The following is a 24,395-nucleotide window of genomic DNA, read 5'->3' as shown; positions in this document are numbered from 1 at the left end:
ACTGTTAAGGTATGCCTCATTGTAGCTTCTATCAATGCGTTGCTCAGAATGATAGCACATTCCCCCTGTATAACCATCCGGTCATATCACAGGGGTATATCTCTCAACAGATGTTTTTACCACTTACTACAGCATGTTGTACCACTATGCTTCCTTTGTTGATAGTGATACTTAATTGTGAACTAATTTATATAGTGCTATTTCTTTAACCTTAGCTCCAACATGTATGCCATAATTTTTTTTATTTTTTTTTACTTGGTCTGTTACAATTTATGGGTTAATGCATATCTCATATCACAGCCTTGTTCTACTGTTTGTTTAACTATGTGAGTACAGGAATCATTACCGGGAAGGGGTAAAACGTGGACCTCACGGACCTGACGGACCTTGCGGATCTAAAACCGCATGTCCTTAAAAGTTTGAAGTCCATGCCGCTTGTAGTTAAGTTTCTGGCTCTGACAGACCTCGGTGACAATTTAGTGCTGACGGATCTGTCTCAGCATAGGGAGTGAAAAGTATTAGGATCCGTCAGCGCTAGAGACTAAAACCATTCCCTTTAATAGCAGCACCCTCAGCCTTTAATGCTGCCTTGGTTGTTTTCTTGTGGGAGGGGGGTTCGGGTTGATGTGAGACAATAATGGGAAGGGGTAAAACGCGGACCTCATGGACCTGACGGACCTTGCGGATCTAAACCCGCACGTCCTTAAGAATCTGAGGTCCGTGCCGCTTGTAATTAAGTTTCTGGCTTTGACAGACCTCGGTGACAATTTAGCGCTGACGGATCCGACTCAGCATAGGGAGGGAAAAGTATTAGGATCCATCAGCGCTACAATGTCATCGAGGTCTGTCAGAGCCGATTTACTGGGGCTGCAGGAAACCAGTTTAAAGGATTCGTTTTAGAACCACTCCAGCACTAGTCTCTGGCTCCGACAGACCTCGGTGACATTTTACTGCTGACGGATCCTAATACTTTTCCCTCCCTATGCTGAGATGGATCCGTCAGCACTAAATTGTCATCAAGGTCTGTCAGAGCCAGAAACTAACTACAAACGGCACGGACCTCAGATTTTTAAGGACGTGCGGGTTTAGATCCACGAGGTCTGTCAGGTCCGCATTTTACCCCTTCCCGACAATAATATATAACTCTTGAACTGTTGCACATTTGATTGCTTCATCAAAGCTGATTAAAAATGATCACACTGTGTTAGCGCTGGCTTTGAAGCTTATGTGCACAAAAGGTCCGAATCTGCCATTTACAATATTAAAGCAGGCCGACCATGAAAGCGGCTAACTCAAATTAATTGGGTCTGTTTAGTCTTTTTTTGGGGCTCCACATTTACTACCCTACCCCTAGTGCCCGTGCCTCTCCTCTTTCCAAGACATTCCAATCCCACAATTAGCATGGAAGCAGGCCCCATCTTCATTTATTGGCAACATAATCATTTTATGGCAAACAGAATAAGTTCTACTCCAGAGCTACACATGTACAAAATGATTACTTAGGCCCAGCTGCTCGCCGAGCTAGCTAAGCAGCAGAGTCCGCCAAATTAACTCCAGCACTGATGCTCTTCCTTGGGAAGGGGTAAAATGCGGACCTCACGAAACTAACTACAAGTGGCACGGACCTCAGATTTTGAAGGACGTGCAGTTTTAGATCCGCGAGGTCCGTCAGGTCCATGAGGTCCACGTTTTACCCCCTTCCCATCATTACCTAAGACCTGTGATTTCCTGCTTTATCTTTACGGCAAGTATTTAGATTTCTGTGCCAGTATTTTAATTATATGCACAATCTGTTTACAAAGAATATAGTACATAGTTTGTTGTTTATTGATGTTTGCGATTGCTAACAATTTTAAATCATTACTAGCTGAATTATTAGTGTGCCTTATTTTGTTAGGGTGTTCATACCATAGACCCTTTCTCCTTTGGGGTAAGGGTCTCCTTATATACTATTTGATGCTGTGGGTGGACTAGCTTCGGGTGGCTGGTCTTTTTTCTTCTCTTAACCCAGAATGTGTTTCAGTATGGGATTTTTTTCCCTGCATGAGGAATGTCGACATGACTACAGCCTTAGTGATTGAATTTGGTGCAGAGTGTGCATTGAATGTACATATTTATGAGCCATCAGGATACTCGATTTGATCAACTCATATCACCACTGCCTCACGCTACCATGCTATTTAATATAATATCACTGAATGTCAAGGGTCTCAACAATGCCATAAAAAGGAAGAAAATTCTATCCTATCTAAGCTCCTCACAACCAGATGTCATCCTACTCCAGGAAACCCATTTGAGCACTACTGAGGCCACAAAAATATGTCTGCCTTGGGCTCACCAACCTTATTTTTCATCTGTGAATGGGATTAGAAATGGTGTCCTTATATTACTCAGGAAATGACCGGATATTAAAATTATTTCATCGTCTCACGACCTTAATGGAAGATGGGTTCAGCTCATCTTGGGTATAGGCAACTGTCCCATTTCCATCACTAACATGTACGCTCCAACTTTGGACTGTCCAGAGTTCTTCGAAGAAATTGCAAACCAGGTTGTGAACTCCAATGCTAATCATCACATAATAGCGGGAGATTTTAACTTAATCTTGAACTCACAACTGGATAAACTTTCTGTAGCAAAGTATAAGCCTTCGAAGGCCTGCGTGACTCTGTCAGATATTATGACACAACTTGAGCTAATTGATGCTTGGAGACTAGTGGGAAGGGGTAAAACACGGACCTCACGGATCTGATGGACCTCGTGGATCTAAAACCGCACGTCCTTAAAAATCTGAGGTCCGTGTGCGTGCCACTCGTAGTTTCTGTTTCTTACAGACCTCTATTACATTTTAGCTCTGACGGATCTGTCTCAGCATAGGGAGGGAAAAGTATTAGGATCCGTCAGCGCTAAAATGTCATCGAGGTCTGTCAGAGCCAAATTCTATGTTGGGCTTAAAGGATAAGCAGAGCGCAAAACGGTTAAACAGCCCTGTTAAGCGCTGGGTTTTCTGGATCTCCTGAAAGAGACCTCCAATTTGCGATCCAGGAAGCCTGATTCACTATAGTGTACCCTTACTTTAAACTATAATAAGATCTGGCAGACTTAAACCTATACATAAGAAGGCTTCTGCTCTGCCACTCCAGCACGAGTCTCTGGCTCTGACAGACCTCGATGAGATTTTAGCGCTGACGGATCCTAATACTTTTCCCTCCCTATGCTGAGACGGATCCGTCAGAGCTAAAATGTCATAGAGGTCTGTAAGAGACAGAAACTACGAGTGGCACAGACACGGACCTCAGATTTTTAAGGACATGCAGTTTTAGATCTGGTCCATGAGGTCCGCGTTTTACCCCTTCCCAGACTAGTTCACCTGCATGACAAAGAATACACTTTCTATTCTCCTCCGCATGGATCTTATTCTAGGATTGACATGTTTCTCATCAGCAGTTCTCTTCAGCCTTCTCTCTGTAACTCTACGATTAAAGAAATCTCTGTATCAGACCACGCTACAATAATACTTACATTAGACAATATTGTTCCACCCGCACCTACCAAGTCCTGGAGATTTAATTCTAACCTACTCATGAAGATGTTTTTCAGGAACACATTGAAAAAGCCATTACTGAATTTTTTCTCTTTAACATTCCTGAGATGACCAGCTGGAATGTTACTTGGGACGCTTTCAAAGCCAATATTCGGGGAGTAATTATTTCCTTTAGTGCAATGATTTAAAAAAAGACTGCTTTAGAACTGCGCAACCTAGAGCTCTTAATCAAAACAAAAGAATTGGCACACCAATCTGATATCAATAACCCTGTTCTCTTGGGCGAGTTACAGAAATATAGATTTCAATATAACTCCATACTGAGGAAGTCTGCTGCACATAATGTATTCGTCCAAGCCGCTCATTATTATGCTGACAACAACAAAGCGGGTCACTTATTAGCTTCATACTTAAAACATAAAAGTGAACGTAAATTTATTTCCTCCCTGACTAGATCAGATAATACTGTTATATCCTCCACACCTGAAATCTTAGAGGAATTTAAAATGTTTTATAAATAATTATACAGAACAGAATCCAGTGATTCTCACGACCCCTACACATTCCTTAACAAAGTCACTTTACCTTGTCTGCCTGAACCAGATCATGATAGGTTGATGGCCCCCATTTCGAAAATGGAAATAATTGACACGATCAACAGCATGGTGACAAACAAAGCACCGGGCCCGGATTGTCTCACGGTCAAATTCTATCAAGCTTTCAAGTCAACACTGTCCCCACATCTACAACAACTCTTCATCCACATGTCAACACAAGGGAAGGAGGATGGATCTTTTCCTCTTTGGAGTCTGTCATAATTCCCTTCATCGATTTGAGTTCCTCTAAGATCTCAGAATTGCTGCCATTTTCTGAACTCGGTAACAGTGTCTTTGAAGGAGATCTCAGCTCAGGTTTGTGCCTTTTCCCTGCTTTGTTAGAGGCCATCTTATGTTGATATGCAGATAGACTTGTAACAAAATGGTTTAGAAATAATAATATGAAGAGCAAAAAGTAAATATTTAAAGAGTGTTCAGTCTTTTTCTAGTAATTAGTAACACTGTCACTGAATGTCAAAGGTCTTAACAATGTCATAAAAAGGAAGAAAATTCTATCCTATCTAAGCTCCTCACAACCAGATGTCATCCTACTCCAGGAAACCCATTTGAGCGCTACTGAGGCCGCCAAAATACGCCTGCCTTGGGCTCATCAACCTTACTTTTCTCCTGTGCATGGGATAAGAAATGGTGTCCTTATCTTACTCAGGAATAGACCGGATATTAAAATTATTTCATCTCATGACCTTAATGGAAGATGGGTTCAGCTCATCTTGGGTATAGGCAACTGTTCCATTTCCATCACCAACATATACGCCCCAACTTTGGACTGTCGAAGAAATTTCAGACCAGGTTGTAAACTCCAATGCTAATCACCACATAATTGCAGGAGACATTAACCTAATTTTGAATTCACAGCTGGATAAACTTTCTGTAGCAAAATATAAGCCTTCAAAGGCCGGTGTGACCCTTTCTGACATTATGGCACAACTTGAGCTAATTGACGCTTGGAGACTAGTTCATTCGAATGACAAAGAATACACTTTCTATTCTCCTTCGCATGGATCCTATTCGAGGATTGACATGTTTCTCTCCAGCCTTCCCTCTGTGACTCCACAATTAAAGAAATCTCTGTATCAGATCACGCTGCAATAACACTTACGTTAGGCAATATTGTTCCATCTGCACCAACCAAGACCTGGAGATTTAATTCTAACCTACTCAATGAAGATGGTTTTAAGGAGCATATTGAAAAAGCCATTACTGAATTTTTTTCTCTTTAATACTCCTGAGATGACTAGTTGGAGTGTCACCTGGGATGCTTTTAAATCCTATATTTGGGGAGTAATCATTTCATTTAGGACAATGATTAAAAAAAGAATGCTTTAGAACTGCGTAACCTAGAAAAATTAATCAAAACAAAAGAATTGGCACACCAAGTCGATATCAATAACCTTTCTGTCTTGAGTGAGTTGCAGAAATATAGATTTCAATATAACTCCACACTGAGGAAGTCTGCTGCACATAATGTATTCGTCCAAGCTGCTCATTATTATGCTGACAACAACAAATCAGGACACTTACTAGCTTCATACTTAAAACATAAAAGTGAACGTAAATTTATTTCCTCCCTGACCAGATCAGATAATACTGTTATATCAACCACGCCTGAAATCTTAGATGAATTTAAAAAGTTTTATAAAGATCTATACAGAACAGAATCTGGTGATTCTCATGACCCATATACATTCCTTAACAAAGTCACTTTATCTCTCCTGCCTGAACTGGATCATGATGGTCAGCTCTCTGACTCCTTCTGCCCTACGAGAGGAACTTGACAAGGATGCACATTATTTCCTCTATTATTCGACTTGGCATTGGAACCCTTGCTCTATATCTTCCAGTGTAGGCCCTACGTAGATGCCCAAGTATTTAATCTTATCTGGGTTCCAGATGATGCCATGAGATACCATTTCATGCTTGTCTTCAATTCAATTTACTGGCATTAACTCTGATTTAGTCGTATTCAATTTATAGCCAGAAACCGACGCATAACTATCTATCATTTTCAAGACAGATGGTATGGAGTCTGGTGTCACATAAAGTATGACATCGTCAGCATATGCAGAGAGTTTAATCTCCAGTGCAGCATGGACAAATCCTTTAATAGTGGCATCTGCGCGGATGGCAGCCAACAAGGGTTCCAATGCCAAGTTGAATAATAGAGGAGATAATGGGCATCCTTGTCGAGTTCCTCTCGTAGGGCAGAAGGAGTCAGAGAGCTGACCATTGATGCATAGTCTGGTAGTTGGAGCATAGTATAACACCTTAATCATTTGAATGAATCGCTCTGGGAGGCCAAATTTTGAGAGAGTAGCGAATAGAAATGGCCATTCCACCCTGTCAAAAGCCTTCTCAGCATCCAGTGCTAAGAAGACAAGTTTATTAGATCAGTGATTCCCAACCCTGTCCTGGAGGAACACCAGGCCAATCGGGTTTTCAGGCTAGCCCTAATGAATATGCATGAGAGAGATTTGCATATGATGGAAGTGATAGGCATGCAAATTTGCTTCATGCATATTCATTAGGGCTAGCCTGAAAACCCAATTGGCCTGGTGTTTCTCCAGGACAGGGTTGGGAACCACTGTATTAGATTGTGATTGAGATACAGAGATAATGTTTGTTAAAGTACGTGTGTTATTGGATGAGTGTCGCCCTGACACGAATCCAGTTTGATCTTCAGAAATCAATAAAGGTAATACTTCCTGCAATCTAGTGGCTAATAATTTAGCATAGATCTTAGCGCCAAGGTTAATCACGGAAAGTGGTCTATAGTTACTGACACGGTTAGGATCCTTGCCCTGTTTAGGTAAGACAATTATTGTCGCTTCGGTAAATTATGAATGAAACTAAAAAAATCAAAGACGAGTTGGCTAATCTGTCAGCTAAAATGAGCCAATTTAAACTATGAGTGACTGATCTTGAAGTTAAATCTGCTGCCAATGAGGAACACATTAGGCAGATCAAAGGGCAAATAAAAAAGATCACGATTCTGGAATAAGAAATTGCTGATGCTGGTGATCGCTCTCGTAGAAACAACTGCAAATCTTTGGGTTACCGATAGGAAAGGAGGGAACAATGCTGTTAAATTTGTTGAAACTCTAGAGAAGTATTGATAAAAGTGCATCCAATAGAACCACCAGAACTTCCATAACTTTCTTTAGCACCCTCATATGTACATCATCTGATCATCTGGCCTCATCGCTTTGCCCACCTTTAGTTTAAATAGCTCTTCACAAACACTGTCCTCTGAAAATCATTCTTGGTCTACCACTCCTATTCACATTTGTATTTTGCAGTCCTGCTCCCAGTGCTTTGGCTGTAAACACAGAACAGAAATATTTGTTAAGCAATTCAGCTTTATCTTTATAAGTGTTTACATATTTCTCCCCTTTTCATAATGCCACTTTTGTACTTCCTCCTATCACTAACATATCTAAAAATATCTTGTGCCCCCATTTTACTATATTAGTTATTTCTATTTGCATCTTTGCTTTCCTGACATGGGAAACTATATAATTGGAGACTATCCCCCCTCTTTTACTAAGGTGCACTAACTAATTAGCGTGTGCTAATCGAATTAGCACACACTAAATACTAACGCATGCTAACCAATTACCGCGTGCTAATCGATTAACATGCACGCGTTAGCATTTAGGGTACATAATTCAATTAACGCACGTTAATCGGTTAGCTCACCTTAGTAAAAGAGGGCCTATAATTGAAATTTTGTGCTGTTGAGCACAGCAGTACTTTGAAAGTAAAACGTTACCAAATTTATTCAGCCATTCATTGTTGCTTCAACTAAAATGTCTTCAATAGAATAAGGTTACATAAGTTCTACAGGATTGATTTTCTGAGATCTTTCTTGATATCTCTTCAACCAGTATTCAGGCTCCTGAAGCAGGCTTTCTTGGCCTAAACACAATCATGTCGAGCCTTGTTGTTTTTTGCTTTCCAATTTTGTGAAGGCGATATCTCCTGTTTCTTTGTGACTCCTAATATGGAACTTCTTTTGTTGCACAGTAATGGTGGCTTATTTTGCCACATGAAGAAACGAGAATGTTGTTGCTCAATGGCTGCCTCTCTTATTACTATCCTAGTTTCTCCTTAGCATGGGTGTTATTGCTACCTATCTTAAATTTTCTGTAACATATGTGTTATGAATTTTAATGACTTTTGTGTATGTATCTTTGTAACCCATTCTGGGATCCTGGAGATCAAAGGCTGTAAAACTAACTAAACTAATTAACCCCCTCTTTTATGAACATTCTAGCTGATGCCCCGGCGTTGCACGGGTATTTAATTAGCAATAACACTGTAAATGGATTCAAATAAAGATACTTTATAGTGGTGAATGAAATTATTGTTTTACAGCTTAATAAAAAGTACAATATTCAAATTATAATGTGAAATATTTGATAAAATGAATACAATACAACTAATGCAAAACGTGATTATAAACAACATTTTTAGTTTCACCTCCAGGAGCAAGAACATATAAATTGTTGGGTGAACCCACCCTTGAGCAAGCAACATAGAGTTGTGGGCCGAGAGACCCCCAGAACATATCACCCCAGGTAGTGAGGGATCTGCATACCAAGTTTCGTTCAAATCGGTCAAGCCGGTTTTGAATTACTGTGAGAATGGCTGCTTTTTACATTTTTTCCATTGACATGAATGGGTGAAATCTGATTTTCTGTTTGTAGCTCCGCCCACATGTGCAGGTGGGCTGCGAGACCCCCAGAACATATCACCCCAGGTAGTGAGGGATCTGCATACCAAGTTTCGTTCAAATCGGTTAAGCCGTTTTTGAATTACTGTGAGAATGGCAGCTTTTTACATTTTTTCCATTGACATGAATGGGTGAAATCTGATTTTCTGTTTGTAGCTCCACCCACATGTGCAGGTGGGCTGCGAGACCCCCAGACCATATCACCCCAGGTAGTGAGGGATCTGCATACCAAGTTTCGTTCAAATCGGTCAAGCCGGTTTTGAATTACTGTGAGAATGGCAGCTTTTTACATTTTTTCCATTGACATGAATGGGTGAAATCTGATTTTATGTTTGTAGCTCCGCCCACGTGTGCAGGTGGGCTGCGAGACCCTTAGAACATATCATCCCAGGTAGTGAGGGATCTGCATACCAAGTTTCGTTCAAATCGGTCAAGCCGTTTTTGCATGATCGCGGCACATACACACACACATACACACCTCCGATTTTATATATTTAAATAGAGTGGGTTTTAGTGCCGGTAGCAGCGGTAACTGCTCTGACACTCATAGGAATTCTATTAGCATCAGAGCAGTTACCGCTGCTGCCGGTGCTAAAACCTGCGCTATGCGTTCATAAAAGAGGAGGTAAGTAAGTAAATAAATAAATAAAATAAAGCCTTTGATGATGCCTTTGACGGCCTAGCCCCTAAATACATAACAGACCTTTTCTCCTTCACAACCAACAGACACAAAAGAAGCTCACATCTGAACTTTGTCTCTCCACAGGTCAGAGGTTGTAAATTTAAAAGTTATTACCAACATCTTCTCGCACATCAAGCAGCATTATGGGGTAAAGACCTCGAACAATTGCTTGTGCCCACTATCTATGTGGAATTAAGGAAACTCCTAAAAACACATCTGTTCCTGAAATACTTAGGAAACCAACCTATACAATCTCAATCCTCAACAAATGATCGCTAGAACTATCAATAATTAAGTCTGTACTTTGTTTATTCCATTTAATCTGTAACATTTCTAAAAATTGTAAACCGCATAGAACTTCACGGTCCTGCGGTATATAAACTGTTATTATTATTATTATTATGTCAACAGAGACTGTTAAAGAACCACAGGGCAGCAACAGATAACCTTATGTATTAAATATTTTTAAGGAAGCAGGCTATATTAATGAATTTTGACCTGTATAGTATAGTTTGCTCACCCATGACACTCAGGCCCTAAAACTTTAATATAGCTCTCCAAAGAAGGGGCCACATATTTTCTCCATATTTCCAAGCATGAGTATAACAGATTCATAAAAAGCAGAAACCCAATTTTTTAAAATAATACTTATACTTTTTTGTTAAAAATGCCAAATTTTGAAGCAACAAAGTTTCTTTATGAAAAGCCATTTGTTATAAAGTTGGAAATGTCCAAAACTTTATAGAGTCATCCTTTAAAAATAATGTACGACTTCCAAGATAAAAGTATTTTATGATTCTGAATATATTCTGAGTTGTCATTGGAACAAACACCCAATAAATTCATTTTTTTTTACCTGGAGTTCCTTAGAAAAAAAATAGACATATTTTATATTGACATAAAAACATACCATTTAAAGCAAAATGTAAATATCACATTCACAAAAAGAAAAAAAAAAAAGGTCAAAATCCGCTTAAAGGTATTTTTTTTTTTTTTTTTCAATCTCTGTGAAAAAGCATGCACAGTGAAAGTAGTGTAGCTAAAATTGCTAGTGTGGCTTCTATATTATTCCACTAAGATACATGAAGCTGAGTTCAACAAATAAGTTCAAGGTAATATCATAATGCTGAATCCTTAATTATTATGTAGTTGATTTACCCAAGCAATTTGAGCATTTGCTTGATGTCTAGTGGACAAATATGCTTTCTCAAATATAACCTATCATAAAACTGAATATTCATTCAATATTTGTGCTGCTTTAAATGTCCTCTCACTTGTATTTACAATTACACTTCTCCCTTCGTATTCACGGTTTCAGCATTCGCGGTTTCGATTATTCACAGTTTTTAGCTTGCTGGCTCCTCCCCCCAAATTACATCAGCTTGCAAAGAGAAATCACTGATTCCAAGCATTTACAGAGAAAATCACTGATTCCCAGCACTTTGTTCACCATGTTTTGCCTCTCCTTCAGGAACAGGCCAGGTCTCCTGTCATGTTATTCACGGTTTCACCATATTCATGATGGTTTTTAATAGAAAACAGCAAATAACATAAAAAAGTTATTTGCGGTTTTTTAGTATATGCGGTTCTATTAATCCCTTATCACAGCGAATACGGAGGGAGAAGTGTATTGAGCTCCACTGAGCCTGTGTTTCCAGCTACAATGGGTAATTAAACCCCTTTAGAAATGCATTTTCAGCTGAGCTGTTGATTGCAATAAATTAAATGCAAGCTGCTGTATTTAAACTCTTGAATTACAACCTATTTATCTGCTTTTCCCGTACCTTTATAACTTCTCCAGAATGAGCAGCATGCCCACGTTAGTGTCGGCTCGCCCTTTGATGTCACTTCCTAGGCGTGGGTCCTGGAAGTGACATCAGAGAGAGCACTGATGCTGACATAGGCAGCAACCTCATGCTAGGGAAGTAAAAAAGGTACAGGGAAGGCAAAGGGGTGCACTTGCACAGCAAGGAGAGGAGCGGGGGTGCAGAGAGGAGGAGGGGTGCCATGCCCTTAGGAAGACCATGCCCGGGGCAGACTGCCCACCTTGCACTCCCCTTACTATGCCACTGGATCCAAGAAAGTCAGTCCAGTGGGAGCAGTAGTCTTCTTTTTTTTTGCAAGAAAAAGGGCAGATTGGAAGGAAGTCAGCAGGAATTTGAAGTGAACATGGAGAACAAGGAAAGGACAGGAATAAAACCTTCTGCACTTGAACATAACTCACTTTGAAAAAAGGTGTGAGCTAAATGATGTGAAAGAAATAGATAAATGCCAGGACATGTCTGGGTCTTGGCACTGAATGTCTGGGTCAGAAGCAGTACCCAAAAGTTATGTGAATATATCTGATATTCAATGACATACCAACATAGCTAACCCAACAAAGTAAGGACTGCTTGCTCTTTAACCAGTCATACTTGACCCAGTTAGTTTTGAAAGCACTAACACTGAATATATTGCTGATGCCCACAAAATTTCCAGGACCACCCAGGCTCTACCTGGACAATGCTGCAGTGGTCAGAGGAGATAGAAAGTGGTACTGCCCAGTTAAGTGCCACTGATGTGCTCATCATAATTTTCAGTAATTGGGCAGAGCCTCTCCTACCTGGTTAAATCTTTTGAATATTGGGCCCCTAAAAGCCCACTCTGTTATTTAAATTAATATGATCACTGCTGTTGCTGAAAATTAAGTCCTTCAATTATATTTTGTTTACTATAGTTATGGTTGCTTTATAACAAAAGCATATAGCTTCTCAAGATTCAAAATATTACAATATTTTCACGGAGTAGTTTTAAGATGCTGCCAAAATAACCTTATTGTTGAATCCATCTTCAGGAATTTTTTTTTCTGTATCAACTTATCAATTATCATCATAAAAAATAATATACTATTCAAAGCCAAGAGTGCTTAGGGGTTGCAAACTTCATGCCCAAAACCTAATGATTTAAAGCAGTACTAAAATATGTTTTGAGATACCTCTATCTCTAAAGAGGTTAAAGAATGATCAAATAATATCTAGTACCCTCTCAAAAACAATTATGTGATACTCAAAGGCTTCCTACTGCATTTATAATTCATGACATAACTGAAAAGAAAAAGTTATATGGAATGCATAATGCTCTATTAACTCATCTTTTGCTTTTACATAGGTTTCCACAGAGCACACTAACAAACATTATGGGTAGAATTGCTCATGGGGGTTTCTTTAATTCGGCCTTTATGGAAAATGTATTAATGAATCAGGTCCTGGGAGAGCTAACAGAATACAAACTATACACTCACTGAATACAAACATTTTTATCATACAGAAATAAATGAAATTTGTACTAAGAAAAAATTCTTTGTGCTTTTCTTGTCCTTGAGTGTTGCAATGGTAAAATTCATGGAATTTATCTGATCCTCCTGGCTGTTTGATGTAAATATAATTCACATACATTAAAAGAGAGGATATTTTCTTTATTTTCTTTACTTTTTTTAATTTTTATTGATTTTTAAAACTTGTAAAAAGCGCAAACAAATATTCATTCAGATATATCGAATAACAGCATTTGTATTCTTACAAACAATGAAACAAATTACCCTATTCCCTCCCCTACCCCTTTCCCTCCCTCCCTAAATGGATGTGTGTAGAAATCTAAGAAAATCTAGGAAGTAAGGATTCATTCATTCTGCTGTTTGAAAATTCCTCCAATGGACTCCAAATCTCTTTGAACCTTTTATTATTTCCTGATTGTTCCACTATCATTCTTTCATATCTATAATACAAAGTGTTTCCCACCAAAAAGAAAAGTTCCATCTATCCCAATTCTTCCAATTTCTAGTTAACTGCATAGCCACCCTCATCATAATAATAAGAAGTCTATTTTTATGTGTATCAATTGGACTCTTAGGTTTCAACAATATCCCAAATAAAACCACGTCATAAGACAATGGAATAGAGACACCTAATACATGTTAATCTTGGTCCAAATTGACTTCTAAAAATTAAAGGCTCTTTTTACAAAGGTGTGCTAGCGTTTTTAATGTACGCACTGGATTAGCACACACTAGCCGAAAATCTATCGCATGCTCAAAAGGAGGTGGTAGCGGCTAGCATGCACAGCAATTTAGCGCGTGCCACAAGATGACTTTCCAGATTATCCATGAGTTCAGGAAGGATCCAATACTCAATATATAGCTGAGATGAAGTGGGGCCATAAGATGACTTTCCAGATTATCCATGAGTTCAGGAAGAATCCAATACATACCCTGATGTAAAATAAAAGCTTGATGATATCTGTAAAAATTTGGAAAATATATCCCTCCTGCTGATTGAGATTTTTGCAAAGATACTAAGGCTATTCTAGAAGTTTTACCAAGCCAAATGAATTTTATAAGAATCCCATTTAGTTTTTTATAAAAGGAATTCTGAAAATAAACTGGTAACATACTCATTTGGTAACAAACTACAGGTGAGATCATCATTTTGATGGTTTGGACTCTCCCCCAATAATACCGAGAAGGCCGGATCCTCTATAGTTTTTGCTAAATTAAGAATATGAAGTGCCAATCTATTGTTATTTGCAGAATGTCTTTGAGCAACAAAACCCATTTGATGCATTCCAGTCATGTAAGGGAGAGCCTTAGCTAATCTCAGAACCAATAGTTTAGCCAGAATTTTTCCATCTACATTCATTAAAGAAATCGGCCTATAGTTTGAAACCAACATGGGATCTCTGTTTGGCTTTGGCAAAACAATAGTAAGCGCTTCTGCCATAGTACCTGATACCTGACCCTTCTTCAGTTGTGATTGATATAATTGAAAAAGATGAGGTAACAGTATATTTTGAAAAGATTTGAAAAACTCCACTATAAATCCATCACTATCCGGAGCGGACCCAGCTCTGAGATATTTCAATGCTGACTGGAGCTCTGTAGATGATATAGGTGCCTCAAGGTTTTCTTTTATATGCTGTAGTATTTTTGGCCCATTAACTGAATTAAAAAAAAATCTCTTCCTTCATTCCCTGTATTTGAATATCACTCAGAAGAATATAAAGCTTTATAATATTCCAGAAACTGATTTAAAACATCTGGTATGTGGGTATAAATCTTACCCTTTTCAATCCTTAGTGGCCGCAATCTTTCCTCTTTTCTTTTTAGCTTTCAGATAATTAGCCAATACTCTTCCTGTGGTATTCGAGTTTCCGTAATACACCGCTTGCTGATGAAACAAATCTTTCCTAGCCAATTGTGAGGAAATCTCATTATACTTGTATTTAGCTTTCAACAGAGCATTCAAAGTATCTTGTTCCTATTTTAAAGCCAATTATGATTCTAAAGCAGAAATAATTTGTTCTAAATCAGAAAATTCTAATCAAAGTAATTTCCTAATATCCGCCAAATATGAAATAATCTGCCCTCTTAGAGATGCCTTGAAAGCATCCCATATAATTTCCATAGAGATCTCTGAAGTATTGAATTGAAAATACTCATTCATTTTATTTTTTTTTTATCTTTATTCATTTCAAAATTTAAATCAAGTACAATATTGACATTTATCAATTAAGCATTCAAATAAAGTTTATTAGGATTTTATATACCGCCTATCAAGGTTATCTAAGCGGTTTTTACAATCAGGTACTCAAGCATTTTCCCTCTCTGTCCCGGTGGGCTCACAATCTATCTAACGTACCTGGGGCTATGGAGGATTAAGTGACTTGCCCAGGGTCACAAGAAGCAGCGCGGGGTTTAAACCTACAACCCCAGGGTGCTGATTCAACTATTGCACCACACACTCCTCCACACACTTGAAATCCTATAATTGATCATCATAATATAAAATATTATCCCCCTCCCTTATTTATTTATGAAAATTATTTGTTTCAATTATAATCAAAAATACCCACCCCCTCCCCCCTTAATGTCTTATAATTTTATACAGGGAAGAATATTTTTAATCATTACAATAATCTATTAATGGCCTCCACACATCTTGAAATTTGTTATAATTTCCTTTTTGGACATCTATTGTCCTTTCCATTTTATATATATGGCATACAGAGTTCCACCAAAACCAATAATTAAGTCTATTCCAATTCTTCCAATTGTAAGTGATCTGTTGAATGGCAACTCCAGTTAAAATTAGCAATAACTTGTTATTATTAGATGAGATTTGTTTTTTAGCCCTCATTTCTATACCAAATAAAACTGTGTCATATGATAATGCCACATGATTTTCTAATAGGGAATTAATTTGATTCCAGATTGATTTCCAAAATTCTAATATATATGGACAATAGAATAACAAATCATCTAAAGTCCCTGCTTCAAGATGACAAAATGCCAGCATTTATCAGATTTAGAGCTATCTAATTTTTTTAAACGAACAGGGGTCCAGAAAGCTCTATGCAGCAAGAAATACCACGTTTGTCTCATAGATGCATACATTGTACATCTCATCCTCCAAGACCAAATACGTGGCCATTACTCATTCATTTTTATTTGAACTTCCTCAAGAAAGTTTTAATCAGCAAGCAGTGTATTATTGACCCTCCAAACAGGTCTGATAGAATCTTCTTCAGTGAACTGATAATCAATCTAAATTCCAGCATGATCTGACAAAATGATAGGATCTATGCTGGCTTTTGTAACCTGTTGAATTAGATGATCCGAAACAAAGAAATAATCAATTCTTGAAAATGATTTATGAACTTGGGAACAAAACATAAATTCTCGAGCATTAAAATGAAAAATCTGCCATATATCTTTAATCCACAATTGTGCACAAAATTATCTAAACCTAATAATTTTAATTGTGTACTTGGTAGTTTATCCATTATTGGATCAATTACAGCATTGAAGTTTCCAGCTACAATTAAATTAGATGTAGTGAGCAAAAAAATTACTTGTTGGAGCTTTTTAAAGAATTCTGCCTGATTTGTGTTTGGTTCAACAACCTTATAAGGCACTGTTTAAAGTCTTATTCCTGGAATTGTCACCATATAGCATAAATCCAATATCAAATTCCAAGCTTCCAACCTTTAGAATATTATATCTATGTTACTCCTTTAAATCCTTAACTGATGTTGCTACTTCTGTTTTAGCCATAGACCTCAGAAACACCCCTCCTCCGTCCCATAAAGGTTATGATCTCATAACGGGGAGATTCATGTGTAACCTCCTCATCGGCTTAAATTTTTAATGGCTGATGCTCAATAATTTTATATTTATTTTGAACACTTTTTATACTTTAAAACGACTAATGAAGTTTATGTACTTATCTTCAAAAGTGTTGATGTACATAGGCTGGTGGACCCGACATGTTTTGCTGCCGCTTCGTCAGGGATCCACTCTTGCCGTTAACCACCACCATTTAGTTGTACTGGTACTCAAATATTAGGTTATTCTTCAGGGGTGGGGTGATAATTGAAGGACCCACCCAACAATAGCCAATCTCCCTACAACCAGTCACAGAATTAATAAAAAGTCAGCATTATATAGTGTGCAGAATCTGTGCTCTTTCACTAATTCTTGGGGACTATGGGTCAATTTGAGTAGACAATGAAAAAGGTGCTGATAAGCAGTATCCCAAGTACCGAAGAAAAACAGGAGAAACTGCCTCCTGATAGATAAATCTAGAAAGAGAATGATGTTAAATTATGAACAAATTATGGCTATAAATTATACAGTATAATTCCCAGGTAATAAATAAGCATAGTTGTGTGCCTTCATGAATTAAATTGAAACTATTGTACAGCAACTCACTTTATATCCCTCTACTGTACATACTTCAGGGTGATTCTTCCAGATCAATGATTGCACCTGAGAAGTATAATACTATTTCCAGCAGGATTATTCAATCTGACCAACACCCCTGGTATCTTGCATGAAGCAGGCAGAAGCTTGGAGATCACATTTGCCTGCCTTTCCAGATAATATATTGAGAATATTTTTATGGTTGCAAAAATATGATGACTGGTTTGATGGTATATAGGAGTTCATTGTTCCTTTCCATAGCTCTAGAATGTTCATATAACACTATAATACAAATTCCATAGTCAGGCACAAGGAAGTTGTCTACAGAAAGATTCAAAAATAATTATTTTCTAAGACAGATATTTTGTCCAATTCTTGCATAAAACAGTGATTACATATTCATTTTTTTCTCTGAGAATTTAAAATTGATTAAGCAGCTTTCTTCTTCCTTTCAATATCATATTGTTGAATTATGGAATCATCTTCAAATAACTATAAAATTTTATAATTATTTTAGATTCCAATGTATATCAAAAACTTACTTTGCAATCGTAATTGTTGTTATATAACTTGCAGTGTGGTTGTTATAATGCTTTGTAATTCTAGAACAAATTGATTTATTTATTCAATTTTCGACACTGTTCTCCCAGGGAAGCTCAGAATGGTTTACATAAATTTATTCAGATACTCAAGCATGTTTCCCTGTCTGTCCCAATGGGCTCACAATTTATCTAATGTATCTGGGGCAATTAAGTAGCTTGCCCAGGGTTACAAGGATCTGTGTGGGTTTAAACCCACAACTTCAGGTTACTGAGGCTGTAGCTTTAACCACTGTACCACACTCTCCCCTCTGCTCTTATTTTGATGAATCTGTCTTAGAAATGACAAGGTATAGGTGGAATACAAATATTGGCATAACCTAAAAAGAAACTTGGTGTGTTCTGGCTCATTCACTATATATTATTCTCAGAGGGGGCACTGGTCATTGACTACCTTCTCTGAAATGTGCCTCATTTAATATGCCTCTTTTGACAAATCTATCAAGCCCGGGAGCAATGCTTGCAAAGATGGATATTAAATTCCATTTTCTGCTTCTTCCCATTCACTCCTCCTGTTTTTGATTATTAGATTTTGGTCTTGATATAAAAAAAATATGTTGACAAATGTCTGTCCACTTCAGTTCCTGTGTTTCAAATAGTATAATCCTTTTTATACTGAATATTGAAGTGAGAACTCCTAGTATCATTTATTATATTAACTAGATGATATTTTGTTTGATGAAGGGACTCCTTTAAAATCGATGAAGATGGGCATGAAAAAATATTCAGTTCTTTGTCAGGTCATTTTGTATATTTTTTTTGCATATTTTCAGGTTATTTTGTTCATTCTACACATTAAAAGATTTTTTAAAAATATGTTAAAACGTTTATCATGTGTTAAATTATTGATTCATGTATATGTGCCGACTAGGCAACCTGCCTAAGGTTTTGGTTATACCTGCTGCACACCTAGGTGTAGGTTGGCCCACCTCCCGCCCACCGCCTGCCCTTTCCCCTCCTCTAAACACGCCTCTTTTCTGTGCGTTTAGTGGCAGGGGAAAGGCCTAAGCTGGTTTTACATATGTCTAAAACCAGCTTTGGTTATGGGTACTTGGACGATCAGGCTTTTTGATCGTCCAAGTAGCCATTTAGGACACTTTTTTATTATTATTATTATGAACCCCCATATTTTTTTCAAATGGCCTTTTTAAATTGATGAATTTGGGTCTGCAATCTGCATTTATATATATAATCTACATTTATATAGGGGTCCTTTTACTAAAGTACACTATTGGTGACAGAAAAAAAAACATTTTGGATGTTCTCTTGTTTTGAGTTAAGCAATAACATGAAATGATATGGGAAATGTCAGCAAAATGCTCCTGATGTTTCAAATAATGTACATTACTAATGAAGAATTAATGTTTAAAGTGTTGATAGAATTGTGAACTGTTTGTGGTCAGCATTTTGGTAGAGGAGACAGTGTATAACAATAAAATAATCTAACTTGTGCTATCATCCCAGTTCTTCCCTAACCAACCACCACACAAAGGAGCAATTTAATTCAGGAACTTTGAAACATAAAAGACTACAGTATGCTATTTACTGTATGGCCTATCTAGAGGTTAATGTTTGATCAAAAGAGTTATATTTTATCCTGAAGTTTTTTCCAGATGAGTTTGCATTCTAGGCTGCCTTAGACTACTCTGTGAGAGACAAGTAAATAAAAATGCAGCATGTCATGGCTAGATGCCCTTTTCCAGAATTAAACTGGATACTAAACAAACCGAGAGATCTCAAGGCCACAGTTTTGTTTGTGATACTTGGGACAATTCATTGTTTATTTTTGGAATAAGCAACATAAAATCTGCTTTTACTCTTTTATTCCAGTGATATTCTCTGTTTTGTGAGAGCGCTTTGTGAAAATGAATTAAAATTTTTTTATGCTGACTATTCTATGGATTGTGTTGGACAGTACGAGGAATCCTGATTGTCCTAAAGAAGTGGCAAAAGTGCCGTGAAACATTGGCTGGAACTGTTGGACTCAAATACTGATAAGGGAAGTAGTGACAATAATTAGATCAACAGCTATCTTCCTTCCGTGTTCACACTTCAACATGGTGTCTCAGTAAAATTTAACTGTGACAGCTGCCAATCCCACCATACCACTTCATTACAGGGTAGTATTGTTGGTCAATCACAATCTGTCAAGCGTCAGCCATGGCAAGTTTGAGCTCTCACACTGATCCAGCAGAGACAGCTCTCCAACAAGGGCCACAAAATAGCTATCAGGCAAAACTTAAAAAAAGTAGAACCAATCAATGCTCTGATTCAGTCCTTTGGGAGTCATGGTATCAAACTCATGAATCCAGAATTGCTCTCGTCATTGAAGACGCAGACATCTGTTACCTCCCCAAGCAGCCAGTGGTATTTGCTCAATCACAAAACAGCGTAATTGAGAGAAGTCATGAGCACATGCAGAACAATGCTGTACAAGTGGAGCCTGCATATTGCCCTTGCCTATTGCATTACGGTGTTCATTTATTCTCAATCGTAACTTCCTTGAAGTCTGTCCTATATACAATTTTAAGCAGGGACAAATAATGCAGTATATAACCAATTCTGATTTGCATATTGTGTGGTGTCTTATAATGCTAATTTAAAAGTAGGGGTAAAAGAAGGGAATGATGTATAGAAGTGTTACTTTGTCTTGCCCCCGCCCCCGCCCCCATTCCTAGCTTACCATATATACGCAAATGTAAACCAAACCAAATATAAACTGAGATAATCTTTTTCCCTCAAAAAAATGGAAAAAAAGGTCAAAATCAGATATAAACCGAGGTTAGAAATTTGGGTCATCATGGTGAGCCACTCTACAAAGACTAGATGTCCTTGTCATAAGTGCAGATGTTATTCCTTTCATGCACTGCATTTCAACCATGTTTACTTGTCTCATACATCTGTCAATGCCCTGGAATTCCCTCTGCTGTTTCAGTCCCCTGCCTTGTCTATTATTCATACAAAGTCAAGCCATACAATAGCAGAGCATACGCTTTAACCCAAGAAAGAGAAATAAAACGTCAAGGTCTTGATTGAATGAATCTTTCAAAGAAAAAAGGTCACAAACCCTAAAATCATCTCCAGGAACACTGCTTCTTCACTTAAAAATCAGCTAGCAAAAACCTACTGCAGTCAAAGAAAAGAAACTAAAGAGAATATGCCCTTTGAAGAAATATACGATCAAAAGCTGGAAAACTGAGGGAAAAAAAATGATTAAAAAAAGACTTATAGCCACAGTTCCTGGAGGATGAGATATTTTCTGCACTACTATTTCTAGCCTTCTAGCCATTGCCTAATCTGAAACAAAACTTGGAAAAAGTAAATTTTCAAAGGAAAATCATAAAGAACATAAAGCAACAAATCCCCACAAAACTTAGCAATGAATAAGGGTCAATATGCAATACTCCCCTCCATACCTCCTCCCACAAGCTGACTAGGGCTGATGTCATGTACTCAGATACGTACACTCCCCATTCCCAATGCACTTACTGGCACTGAAAAAGCTGCCAACAATCCTCGGTGTGGTCTTGAGCATCTACGCATACTCAAGGCCTGCCAGTTCCTGCTGGCTCTGAGATTCTCAGAGAAGGTGGGAGCTGGCAGACATTGAGCATTCACAGATACTCAAGGCCCCATACTGGCACAACATGGAAGATTGCCAGCAGATTTTTTTCAGTGCTGGTAAGTACAATGCCATTTGGGGGTGAGGGATATATTACAGGTGTCCAGGTGCATGACAGCAGCACCAGTCATCTTGAGGAGAAAGAAGTGGAAGAGAGTGAAAAGCGGTGTACTAGTGCTTAGAGGGGAAGGAAGCAGTGTGCCGATGGTCATTGGGGGAGGCAGGAGCAGCAGCAGCATGAAGGTCAACATCAGTGCCTGTAAATTGCTGGGATGGGGCAGGGGGACTGAAATATAAACTGAAACTCCATTTTTGGGGTCATTTTTTTGGCCCCAAAATATCAGTTTATATACAAGTATGTACCGTACTTCCCTGTTGTCACCCCAAATATTTCTGTTTAGAAACACCATTGTATGCAAAAAAAAAAAAAAAAAACCCTCTAAAAAATGACTCCTTCAGAAGATAATTTTATAAGGGTACTACGTAGGTACTATTTCATAAAGATATATAGGTAAATATGGAGCTCATTTTCAAAACAGAAAAGTGTCCAAAAAAAGTCACAAAGTGGCTGATGGACTTTTTCTTGTTTTGCAAAAACATTCAAATCACTACTTTTGAAACGCATTTTTTTTTTTTAATATATGTTTATTAACAGTGGTGGAATACAAACAACCATGAGTCAACTAGGCAGGAACACAAGAGCATGTACAACAAAGTATACAAGAGCAGATAATAGATACGAAACAGGCAAAAAGGAGATAGTACTCATGCCATGCCAGTACAGAAGGGGTAAGTAAGGCCCGTACCATGTATCGAAGCATTTCCCCACCTTTTACATTTTCTCCCAAAAGCCCAAAGAAACCGTCCCCCTTACCACACTCAAATCCCAGGGTGGGGGGGGGAGGGGTTAATGAGGGAGTAGTGTGTGTGCAGAAGAGGGGGATGATTGACCCTATTTTGAATTTTCAGCCTTTAAATTATTGCTCCAGTCATTACTGTTGAGTCTCCTTGACTATTGCAATATTGCTTATTTATCAATTATTAAGAAGGAATTATTGAGATTATCATTGATACAGAACACAACAGTTAGATTGATTTACGGATTGAAGATCATGTTACATTATTTTATTGTGAATTGCATTGGTTGCCTGTGGAATCTCGGGTATTGTTCAAGCTGAGCTGTTTTTGTTACAAAGTTTTATAAGTGCAGCCCCTACTTATCTGGCTAATACTTTTTCCATAGCTACACACAAATGCAGTAGAAAAACTCATGCTCTGTTTAATTTCCCTTCTGTAAAAGGTTGTAAAAGCAAGAAATTCCTAAATCACATTTTAGCATCTCAGGCAGCTTCTCATGAAAAAGAATTTTGATCATTGTTGCTCACAGCTGTTTCTTACAGACATTTTAGAAAACAGCTAAAAACCTATCTTTTCTCCAAATACCTGACTAGCTGACTCATTCAAGTATACGATTATGTTTAATATTTATAATCTTTTGTAAACCGCATAGAACTTTTTGGTAACGTGGTCTACAAGTATGATGTTATGTTATGATTGTTGATTCGACTGGTCTGAAATTCATTTTAAGATGTTTTTCTATTAAATTCATCTACTGAATCTACTTTTTCCCCATTCATGGTACTCTGTATTTCGTATTCTCTGACTGCTCAATGTCTTCTTCTCCATTGTATTCTGTTATTTGCTGGTTTTCCAACATTTTTATTGTTAACATGTTGAAACCATATTGCAACCTATGTATATCTTTCTTCTAACTAATATGCACCATGTAATCACAGGCCGCTCTGTGACCTCTTCTCCATCTGTATGTTGTAAGTCGTTGATTGTACAGCTATTCTTCACTGTGAACCGCCTAGAAGTCGCAAGATTATGGCGGTATAGAAAAATAAAGTTATTATTATTATTATTAAATCACAAGGGGACATATTAGTGGTATGTTTTGGGTGGGATTAGAGAGAGTTTGCAATCTGGACATTTTTCCGCAACAATGGAACATTGTAAAAATGAACAGGTCAAAAAGTAGAATGTTTTTGGCTAGATCTGTTTCAATAATGACTAAATGCCAAAAAAGTATTCAAATTGAGTGGATGACTATTGGAAGGATAAAGTCAAGACCCCTTCCCTTTAATTCCTCCTTGGTCACTGACACCCCCCCCCCCAAATGGCAAAAATGACAGTATACTGTATACCAGGTTCTTTGATAGCTGCAATTATAATGACCAATCCTCTTAGAATAGTAAGCAGATCCCTGGAGCAGCTTAGTGGTCAATGCATTAGACTTTAGAGAAGGGACCAAGTCCATATCCCACTCTAGTAAAAATTGTGTGTGCCCCCCAAACCACACAAATAACCCATTGAACCAACATACAGTAACGTCTGCAGGCATAAGGGCTATCGTAGTAGTGTAAAGTTGGGTACAATATATTTTTGGCTATTTTTGGAGAACTCATCATTCACTTTATGTGGCTTATGATGTGATGTGTACTTGTAATCTTTTAAGTGAAGTTCCTTACACTGCCTCCTAGACTGTCCCACTTCTCTTTTAGAATGTTTGTGTGACCAATCTAGTAAGATTGCTGGTTCTCAGACATCTCAATGCATTTTCCCTTGGTTTTTTTTGTGTGAAAATGGTCCTTTAAATAAGACACACTGAGCACAAAGGGGTAAATTCTCTATTAGTACGTCTAACATAGGCGTGCTTTAGACGTCCGGGAAACGCAAATGTCAATCAAACGGTACTTAGGCGTGCGGTAGACGTCCCTACAACCTCTTCGCGCAAAATAGACGCAGGTTTCTGAAACGTCATTAAGACGTCTCCAATGGACCCGTGATAGACGTGGGTATGG

This window comes from Geotrypetes seraphini, chromosome 6 (assembly GCF_902459505.1).
Source record: "Geotrypetes seraphini chromosome 6, aGeoSer1.1, whole genome shotgun sequence".
Lineage (NCBI taxonomy): Eukaryota > Metazoa > Chordata > Amphibia > Gymnophiona > Dermophiidae > Geotrypetes > Geotrypetes seraphini.
This window is presented reverse-complemented; position numbering follows the sequence as displayed.